Source organism: Triturus cristatus, chromosome 3_1 (genome assembly GCF_964204655.1).
Source record: "Triturus cristatus chromosome 3_1, aTriCri1.1, whole genome shotgun sequence".
Classification (NCBI taxonomy): domain Eukaryota; kingdom Metazoa; phylum Chordata; class Amphibia; order Caudata; family Salamandridae; genus Triturus; species Triturus cristatus.
In genome coordinates, this window is record NC_140583.1 from 217895480 (window position 1) to 217906337 (window position 10858).

Consider the following 10858-nt stretch of genomic DNA (forward strand, 5'->3'; position numbering starts at 1 on the left):
GGGTTTGCGGAATATTCTTTCATATATCGTTCATCTAGAATGTATGGAGAAAAAAGAAAAATGTTGTTAATAAAGAAAATTAAGAATTTCTTTAAGAAAGACAAGCCTGTGTTGACTAGAGAGGGAATTCCTATTCCGCCACCGAAAACACCTGCTTCCTTTATGATGATGGAAAGAGGACTTGTGTATGGTTGGAGAATTGGATGGAATATACAAAAGGTGATGGAGTTTTAGCTTTTCATGAACATGGTACGTTCAATGGGAGAATTCTTCAGAATTTGAGGATGAGAATGAATGATTTGGAACCAAGAACTAGGTTAACACAGTATGAGGCTTTGGAAGAATGGGAGACTGAATCATATGAACAAGAGAAATGCAGAGGTAGAAAGGGGTATGGAGGATTTTTTCCCAGATATTTGCATGAGTCACGTGAAGGACAGATGAAGCAATGAAGAAGAGCTATGGTATCGGAAGGTTTATACCCAGTTTTAATGGCTGAGGAACAGTCGGGAAGCAAGTGTAAAGAGAAAACAAAACACATAAATGTGACAGAATATGGTGAAACTGATGACGAATTGTTGGAGGACATTTTAACTAAAAACCCTCTACCGTATCCGACCCAGTAGAGTCACCCCAAGTGCACTGGTAATGGGAACACCCTTAATTCCTCATATTTTATATGATACATCAGTTAATAGGGTGCTTCAAGATAAAGAAAGAGAAGCATTAAATAGAAATAGAGAGGAACTAACACAGAAAATAAGTAAATTGAATTTAAACCCTGAAGCATTGACAGTACCAGTGACTATAGGTCCTGTTATCCCATTATATGGAGATAAAATGAGTTGCCCAAAACCCCAAGCTGTAACAACTCCACTGAGTAATCCTAGAAAAGAGATAGTAATATCTGATGATCAGGCCAGTGAGTGCGATTCAGTCATTTCATTAATGGACCTTCCAATAAGAGAACCCATAATTGAAACCCCAAAAAGAGCCACACCCCGAAAATCGAAAGAAAAAGGGTCTATGGTACCTTTAGGAACCAGAAGTTCAACAGTGGTCACTCCAGAAGATTTAGAGAGATGGGCACAGGGAATAGAAAAGCGAAGCGCAACACCAAAGATCTTAGATATTTACAGATTGAAAGTGGAATTGGAACAGTTGATAGCTAATAATGTGGGAATAGGAAGGTTGAACCATTATAATGAAGAAGAGTTGTTGTTTATTGTTTATTTGTAGAAGTATAACCAGAAATGCTAAATTGTTTCATGAGAGATTGACAGAGCTTGCTTAAGAGAATGGAGTAGATATAGGGAGATTAAAATTGTTACAGAAACCATATTGAGCGGAGTTTACTGACAAGGATTTGGAGAATATGAATGTGTCTGGTAAGAAACTACAGGTAAAACAGTTAATGAATATTTTGCAAAAGTGGGGAGACATTGAGAAGTGCAGAACTAGGTGGACAAGAAAGAAGGAGGAAGCACAAGCAAAGGAAGTGTCATCAGCATTCTTATTAAAAGAATCAGAAAAGTCAGAGAGATTTTGTCCCATGAGGGAGGTTCCTGGTGGTGGATATGTTCATGTTCCATGGAGTAGACAGGATATTTTGTCATTTACAAACGATTTCCCTAGGTTGAGAGAAAAACCCGTTGAATGGTACAAACAGGTTGAAAGGTTTGTGAAAGTTTCAAAGGTTCTGTTGAAGGATCTGGATGGTTTGTTTGATATTGTAGTACCTGCTGATTTATGGACAGAGTGGAAGATTACGGTTGATTGGCCGAATGAGAAATATCTGAGGGATTCCAAAACAGGAGCCCCATCAGAAGAGGTGATGAAGAAATATATCACCAAGTAATTACCTTTTTGAAAGGGAAAATTCCTCCTTAAGAAACATATTGGGTGAAAATAGATAGAACAACTCAAGAGCCAAATGAGTCCGTACATGCATATTATGAGCGGTTATTGCAAGTGTTCAAGCAGTATAGTGGTTTTGAGAACATTGGTGATAAGAATATGGGACATTTTGTGTATCGGTTTGTGTATGGTTTGAAACTAGAGATTAGTCAGATGATTGAGCAGCACATGTTGTGCTGGCAGAGCAAGTCGATTGATGAAATTTTGAAATATGCCAAGTATTGCGGGGATGACATTGTGAACCCTCAAAGACACAGTGCGAACACCAGATTTCACGGAGAAAGTGGTAAGAAAAATCCTGCGGTTACACAATATTTTTTACAGAACAATGCTGAAAAATTGGACTATGCACAATGACGGTGCCTGAGGGGGGAGGAAGAGGAGTGCGTACTTGGCGCATCCTTGCTGGCAGATCAGTCAGGTCAATTTTTTGACGGGAAAGTGGAAGGTAGTGATATCACTTTTCTATTGGATACTGGTGCTACCAGGTCTACTGTGAGAACAGCAGACATCCCAAACCTACCCCTCTCGGGAGCATCTATCCAAGTTGTAGGAGTGTCGAATCAACAGATTAGAACCCCGATCACAAAACCAATGGAAGTACATATTGGAAATTTTAAAGATATACATCAGTTTGTAGATTGCGATTCCAGTCCAGTAAAGCTACTAGGGTGAGATCTATTGTGCAAAATGAATTGTACGATCTACTGCACACCGGATGGTGTTGCTTTCCAAACCCCTGATGAAGACATTGTATATAAAATAATGCTTGCTAAGCAAGGTACTGAAGTAGATGAGATGTATTCATTGATGACTGAAAATGAATTACCAGAGAGTTAAGAACCACCAAGAACCCAGAAGTTTGGGATTTTACAGGAAAAGATACTGGGCTGAGGTCAAATTTAGATCCAGTGAAAGTGACAGTGAAAGAAGGTGCGGTTTATCCAAACACACGACATACAAAATGAGTCCAGAAGTGAAAGCAATAGTTGCTTCAGAAATTGACCAAATGATTAAACAAGGCATTTTAAAAGAAATAATGAGTAGTCCTTGTAATTCGCCAATAATGGGGCTTAAAAAGCCAGGTGGAAAATACAGGATAGTGCAAGATTTGAGAAAGATTAACAAAATTGTAGTGCCTTGTTGCCCCGTAGTGCCAAATCCAGCAGTGAGCCTTTAGCAGATACCCTGGAATGCAGGCTGGTTTACAGTAATTGATTTGTGCCAAGCCTTTTTCTCTATTCCTTTGCACCCAGACAGCCAATATTTGTTTGCCTTTAAGTTCGAAGACAGTGTCTGGACATGGTGCCGAATTCCTCAAGGGTATACAGAGAGCCCCTCTATTTTTAATCAAATCCTGAAAAAGTGTCCAGAGAAATTGGTCACGCCCAGAAATTCAGTTCTGGTACAGTACATTGATGACCTACTAGTGGCATCAAAATCACGAGAAGATTGTGTCACTGACACAATTGCATTACTGAACCATTTGGCCGACGGAGGACACAAGGTGTTTCCAGAAAAATCGCAGTTTTGTCAACGAGAAGTTAGATATTTAGGCCACATAATAGAAAGAGGAGTTAGACAAGTGACACCAGAATAAAAATAATCAAGCAAATGCAACTACCTCAGACACAAAGGGAAGTGAGAATGTTTCTTGGAGTAGTTGGGTACTGTAGGCAGTGGATTCTTGGGTTTTCCCTGCTGGCAAAACCATTGACTCAGTTAACTCGGAAAAGAGCAAAGGACCCGATTGTCTGGAATGATGAGTGCGTGGAAGCATTTGTGAAATTGCGAAATTGTCTGTGTGAGGACCCTGCCTTGGGCATGCCTGATTATACGAAAGAATGTACACTGTTCTGTTGTGAGAGAGAAAGTTGTGCACTTTCAGTTTTGACTCAAAGGCATGGATTAAACCGACGTTCAGTGGCATATTTTTCTGCTACTTTGGATCCTGTGGCTTCAGCTTTACCTGGCTGCTTAATAGCAGTAGCTGCTTCTTGTATGAGTCTGAAGCAAAGTGAGTCGATTGTGTTGGGACATCCAGTCAAAGTTTACGTCCCACATCCAGTTGAGATTATTTTAACAAGAACTCGAACACAGCACCTTACCCCTAGTCGGATGACTAGGTATGAAAGAGTGATTCTGCGAGCGGAAAACGTGACAGTGATAAGATGTACAATAAAGAATCCTGCCACATTATTGCCAGACCCATGTTGTCAAAAAGTGAAAGATGAAGTGGATCATGATTGTTTGGATGTGACTGAGATGTGTACCAAGCCCCGTCCCGATATAAAGGGAGAGCCCCTGAAAGAGCCAGACCATGCACTATTTGTAGATGGCTCATGCATGAGAACAGAGGGAGGAGGACTCAGTGCAGCATAAGCTGTATGTAAAGTATCGGGGGTCATTGAAGCATCCTGTTTACCGGGAATCAAGTCTGCACAAGTAGTCAACTTGGTGGCCTTAAAAAAGGCATGTAAAATTGGGAAAAATTGGAGAATAACCATATTTACGGATAGTCAATATGGTTTCAGGGTTGTGAACTGCTTCGGCCAGCTCTGGATGCAGAGGGGATTTCTGACTTCTTCATGATCTCCTTTCAGAAATGGTAAAAATGTAATAGAGTTGTTGGAAGCAATACAATTGCCAAAGGAAATACCAGTGGTCAAGTGTGCTGCTCACCAGTCAGGAAATGACTATGTGGCAGCAGGTAACAGATATGCTGACCAAATTGCTCAATATTGTGCAAGAAATAACATGGCACTCAACAGAAAAATTGAAACAAGTAAAATCAGCTGCCAACTTATGTTTTTCTCAGCTCTAGAAACATTGGATGAGGTTAGACAGTTCCAGGATGAAGTTGAGGTAAGCGAAAAGGAAATCTGGATAAAATCAGATTGTGAAAGGAGGACAGAAGATGGTGTATGGGTATACACTGATGGCAGAGCAGTCATGACAGATTGCCTACTCTCTCAAATGGCAAGAATGTATCATGGAGACACACATGTTGGTAGGGATGAGATGATCAGACTATTCCTACAGAATTCGTACAATCCAAAGTTTAGGGTAGTCGCAGAGAGACTTTGCCAAAGATGTTTAATTTGTCAGCAGCAAAATCCAGGCAGGAAGACAGTGGTCAGCTGGGGAAAAATTGGAAAGATAGAAGGACCATTCACAAGATTGTAGCTTGACTTCATAGAGTTGCCTCAGAGCAATGGAATGAAGTATGTCCTTGTCATAGTGTGCTTGTTTTCACAATGGGTGGAGGCATATCCCACTAGGAGAAATGTCAGTCTCACAGTTGCTAAGTTGCTGTTGAGGGAATTGATTCCTCGTTTCAGTTTCCCAGTCACTTTGGAATCAGATAGAGGACCTCATTTTAATAATGAAATAATTTGTTTAATCTGTGAAGCATTTAATATTGAACAAAAACTACACGGTGCATACCGTCCAGAGGCTTCTGGAGTGGTCGAGCAACTAAATGGCACAATCAAGTCAAGGTTAGAAAAAGTGTGTGCGTCAACATCACTGAAATGGCCAGATGCATTGCCTCTTGTATTGATGGGACTCCGAAGTATTCCTGACAGGAAAACAGAATTGAGTCCCCATGAAATACTTATGGGAAGGGCAATGAGACAATCATTTATTCCTGGACATAAATTGATGAGTATAACTGATGATCTGGTATTGGACTATTGCAAAGGATTGACTGACCTAGTGCGTTCTGTCTCTCACCAGGTTGCAGAAGACGCAGTTGTCAGGCAGCCAACACAGGCACATGATTTGAATCCTGGAGATTGGGTGGTAGTGAAGAAACACGCCAGAAAGTCATGCCTACCACCCAGGTGGGATAAACCACGTCAAGTCATACTGGTCACTACTGCAGCAGTGAAGTGTGCAGGTTTACCCAATTGGATTCATGCAAGCCATACTAAAAGAGTTCCAGGCCCTACTGAAGAAGAACAACAACTGAGTGAACCAGTTGAGACAGCTAAAGGTTGTGAAGTCGGAGAAGCTAGAGTGATAGATTCTGAAGTAATAGACGAGGAACAACCGAGCACAAGTCAGGAGGGATGGACACCAGTTATTGACATACCTGCAGTTGTTATTCAGACAAGAAGAAGAAGCAGATTAGAGAGACAGGAAAGTAAATAGGATCAGATAGGGGTAGAAGAACGTGCTTAGGAAGAAGTGAATAAAGCTACTTGAGACTCTGAGTAGGACCAGACAGGGAAAGAAGAACATACTCAGGCAAAGACAAACAGAATTATTCAAAGACCTGAGCAGGGACAGACAGGAGAAGAAGAACACGTTAAGGCAGCAGAAGAACAAATTGCAGTAAGACCTGAACAGGACCAGCTAGAAGAAGAAGAACAAGTTTGGGCAGAATAAGAAGATCAATGTGAAATAAGACCCAAACAGGACCAGATAGAGGAAGAAGGACCGGTTCAGGTGGATGAAATAACAACAATAAGACCCAGACAGGAACAGGTAGAGAGTGATTCAGAAGAAGAACAGATTGTGCCTAGACATACTGAAATAAAGGAACTTTAGAAAAAGACGAAGAGAGTAAAAGTACAGTTCAAGTTAAAAGGGTAAGAAAGGGTGATAACTGGCCGAGTGGAGTAAAAAGACTGAGATACTATCAGAGAAAGATAACCAAGAGACCAGAACAAGTGAATGAGGTTACTAGTCAAACTCAGCCTAAACAGTCAACTGTAAGAAATATACGAAGAAGCCCAAGACTGAGAATTTTGAATAAAAAATACAAGGCTCCTGAGTAGACCTATGTAATATTAGAATAATATGAGAATTTAGACTTAAGTGAGGAATCGGAAGACTTTGTGAAGAAAGGGAAAACCTGCCACCATAGATTAAAGACAGATTATAATAATGTATTTATTGGTTCCAGTGAACGTGAACATAACTTCCTACTTTTGGGAGGTTTGGGACTAAAAGGGGGAACTGATCCGGTATTTCCTGCGGTTTACTACGTGTGTGGGAATAATGCTTATTAAAAGTTGCCTGCACGGTGGTACGGAAGCTGCTACTTTGGGATAGTATTTCTGAAACTTTACCATGTTAAAAAAATCACTGGAAACAATGAAAACACTAATGGACTAACACAAAGAAAGAGAGTTCGTTTTTCAGAAATAGTAGGTGACATATTTGGTGCATCGATACCTTCAGTGGGAGTCATTCTGAATTCACATAGAATTTGTCAATTGTCAACAGTAGTTGATCATCTCTCGACTGATACTGCTGGGGGTTTCTTGATGATAAACACGGAAATGGTTATGATTAGGTCTATGGTTTCACAAAATAGACTTGCGCTTGATATTTTATTAGCAAAAGAAGGCGGAGTCTGTGGAATTCTGAAAGTTCAAGATTGTTGCACTTACATTCCTGAGAAGAGTAAGGAAATCAGAGGGTATATAAAGAATATTACAAAACTTCATTTGAAGCCAGTGGAGGTTGACAGTGTATGGGAAAGACTAACAAAGAGTATTTCTTTAATAGGGACTTGGTTTTCTGATTTAGGGTAAAGTATTTTAGGTCAAATAGTTCTTCCAATAGTTGGTATAGTAATACAAGTTTTAGCAATAATGTTTTGGTGTAAATGTTGCAGAAACAAAGGAAAGGGAAGAAAATATGAAGTGAATGGGAAAGGAAAGAAAAGAAAAGGGAATACGATGAGATCCAATGGAGGGAATGAAAGGAAAGATATATAAAAAGATGAGAGACTTAGAGAACAAAGATGAAAATGGGAAAGAAAAGGGGGAGAATGAGAAATGCTGAAAGTTGGCATCGGAGAAGGGATGGGTATTTTTGTGATGGCTCAAAATGCCATCAGAGAGGGGATTGATGGAGCAAGGACTCATAGAAAAGAGATTTGCTCAGAAGCAATCCGCTCCTTTAACTCACTAAAAGTTGTTTCATTTGTTTTGTGAATAACTAATACGCACCACATAAAGACGCAGGTTAGTGAAGCTTGCTTATGTGTTTACTAACGCGAACAATATGAACGAAGGACTAAAACCGCTTTAAACGGGGAAATCTTTACTGCGCATGCGTCAACTGCATCTAAGCAATATGACGAGCTAATGCTTGGAGGGAAATTCTTGCGCAAGAGCAGAAGACACTAAAATGGAGTCTTGAAGACTAGAGGGCATGGCACCTGCTTAGCTTAAGCAAAAACAAGCTATTTTTACTAATGCAAATGCGGAGAAAATATTAATAAGTAAAGGGGAATAGAGTAGAAGTGGGTGGTATACAGTAAGATCATTTATTTATGAAAGTAAAATTTGTCTTTTTGATTTTATTACTTGTGCGCATTTGGGCCTCTCATGTATAACTGTAAGCTGAGTCAGTGAAGAACTGCGCATGTCTATTTGAAAGAGGCCATGAAGGTCAATGAGAGGACACTTGTACGGGAGCCAATTTGAGTGCCGAAACCTGGGAACGGATGGTGCAAAGTTCACCAAAGAGATGTTCCATTCATCATAGTGTCGTTAATGTTGCAAAATGGATGCATGTAGTGGATGGGAATAAAATTTTGAATACAAATTAAGGGGATGGGTTTGTGAACAATGGTTTAACTGAATTAAATGACATGTGAGCATGGTGTGATGATCTTCCCCCCCTTGCCTGACCTATTAGATTTCGTATTTTTACGATATTGAAACTTAGGTGGGTGGGGAACATAAAGAACGAAAGGCATAATTGAGATAGCTTTAGTTAGTCAGAGGATCGATTGCTGAATGCTGCAGAGCTCGGGATGCTGTTGCGGGGAAAGATGCTGTGAGATGCTGATGAAGAAGCCGAATGCAGAACCTTCTATCCTAATTTAATTGGGTTAGATAAGAAGATCGCCGAAGAATCTCAAGGAGGAAGAGAGTGTCATAGAGGGGTGCGGCGCAATCGTCGGTATTCTAGAGAGGTCACCTATCCTGTCCTGACTCCTGTCCTGAAGTCTTTGTCGCCTGACCTATCCCTGGGGACACTTACCAGCCCTTTGGCCAGGGGGTTGGTCTTCACACCATACTTCGTAATTATAAATTCACATTATTTGCAGACTCTCTTTTCTCTCTATCCTCTTCTTTCCTTAGACATTGTTTTATTGAGTATGTCCATGTTATACTGTTGATGATCTAATTGATTTTTCTCTCCTCTGAATGAGGGTGAATGCACTGTGTATTTGAGATGGTTCACATGCACTTGAAAATTTTGATAAAGATTTTAAAACTTCCTGAGTCTGTGATTATTTGCTTTAGAATTAAGGTAAGAATTTAGAGTTAAGTTAATCTAAACCATCAACTAGTTCAGCTAATGGTCCATCGACCAGAGGAAAGAACTTTTTGATCAGTGAAAAGTTAGTTAGGAATGTTTTAAAAAAAATATTTTATTGATTTTCAACTCACACAAACCCCCACTTATAAGGCACATTGTCATTGGGAGGCACTTTCCTTGGTACATTAAAAAATTATTCATTGTCGACCATTTGGGTAGCATCCTCAGCTTAATCAATGCTACAATAAACTACCCATCGTCCTCACTTCCTGTTGATATTAACATCAATATTTGCATTCGATACCCTCCCAGTAAATCAAGGCTCTCAAACGTGGTGCCCCCTGCGTGCTCTCGCCCCTCCGTCCCCCTTCCCCCTAACCCCATCCACCGGTGTGCTCCAAAAAAGTTAAGCTAGGATAATCAATCGTCATCATCGTGCTAGGGTGTGCAGACCTCTGATTGTATTAGGGTCGAGCTCCCATTCCCGCTGGCTCCGTACCTGCCCCTTTTCCCCTGTAGTCCATCCAAACCTATCTATACTCTGTGTGCTCCATCATTGTCCCTAGAAGCCTCCAGGGAATCTGTATCCGAGTCCAGCTCTGGGAGCTTCAGCTGGGTTACCAATGCTTCCAATGCCTGTGCTGTTTCCATCGCTTTTTCATTATTCGCTCTCCTGGCCTGTTGTAGCCGAACCATACTCTCACTAGCCGCCCAGTTTCTGAACTCCGCCCTCCATCGCGCTACTCTAGGGCCCTGCTTTGATTTCCACTGCCTTGTCAGTTCCCGTTTAGTTAATAAGAGCCCCAGGTCAATGAACTTACTCGTGATCTTAGTTCGCGCCGTGTGCGGAAACCAGTGCAGTATGCATGCCCCCATATCGGGCTCTATCTGCCTATCCGTCACTCCACCCAGTACCTCTACCACCTCCTCCCAGTATGTTAAAAGCTGCGGGCAGCTCCACAGCATATGTTGAAAGTCTGCCGCATTCATGTTGCACCTTGGACAACATGCTGAATCCACCTGAAAATATTTATTTATCTGCTCTGGGGTTAAATACGCCCTATGTATAATGTAAAAATGGATAAGTTGTAACCTGGCGTTCCGCGTGCCTTTCCATGCCCTTTGCACTATTTTAGTCCAGGTCGTCTCAGGGATATCCTTTCCCAGGTCCGCCTCCCATTTTTCACGCAAGTCAGTGGCTGCAATCCCTCCGTCACCAGTCGTATACCCAGACATGTTACTGCCTTTATCGTCCCCGCTGCCATTACCACATATTGACAAGTCAGAGATATCTGTGGCTCCGAAAGCCCTTCACCGCAATGTTTCTGAATCGCAGACACCAGTGCGGCATGCAGCAAAAAGGCACCCCTAGGCAAACCATACCTATCCTGTAATGCTTGAAAAGGCAAGAGGGCCCCCTCCTCATATAGGTCCCCGATCATTTGCAGCCCCATCTCCTCCCATTCTGCTAGCCCTGACCAGTCTCCTCCATGCGGTAAGGCCGTGCACATGCCCAGGGGAATCTCCGGTGCGTATGGGCGAGTGATTCCACCCCTACGCTTGCATCTATTCCAACACGCTCTTAATGTTTTCTCCTCAGTCATCAATGAATCCACTCGCAATCACTGACCAAGAACTATAAACGATAAAA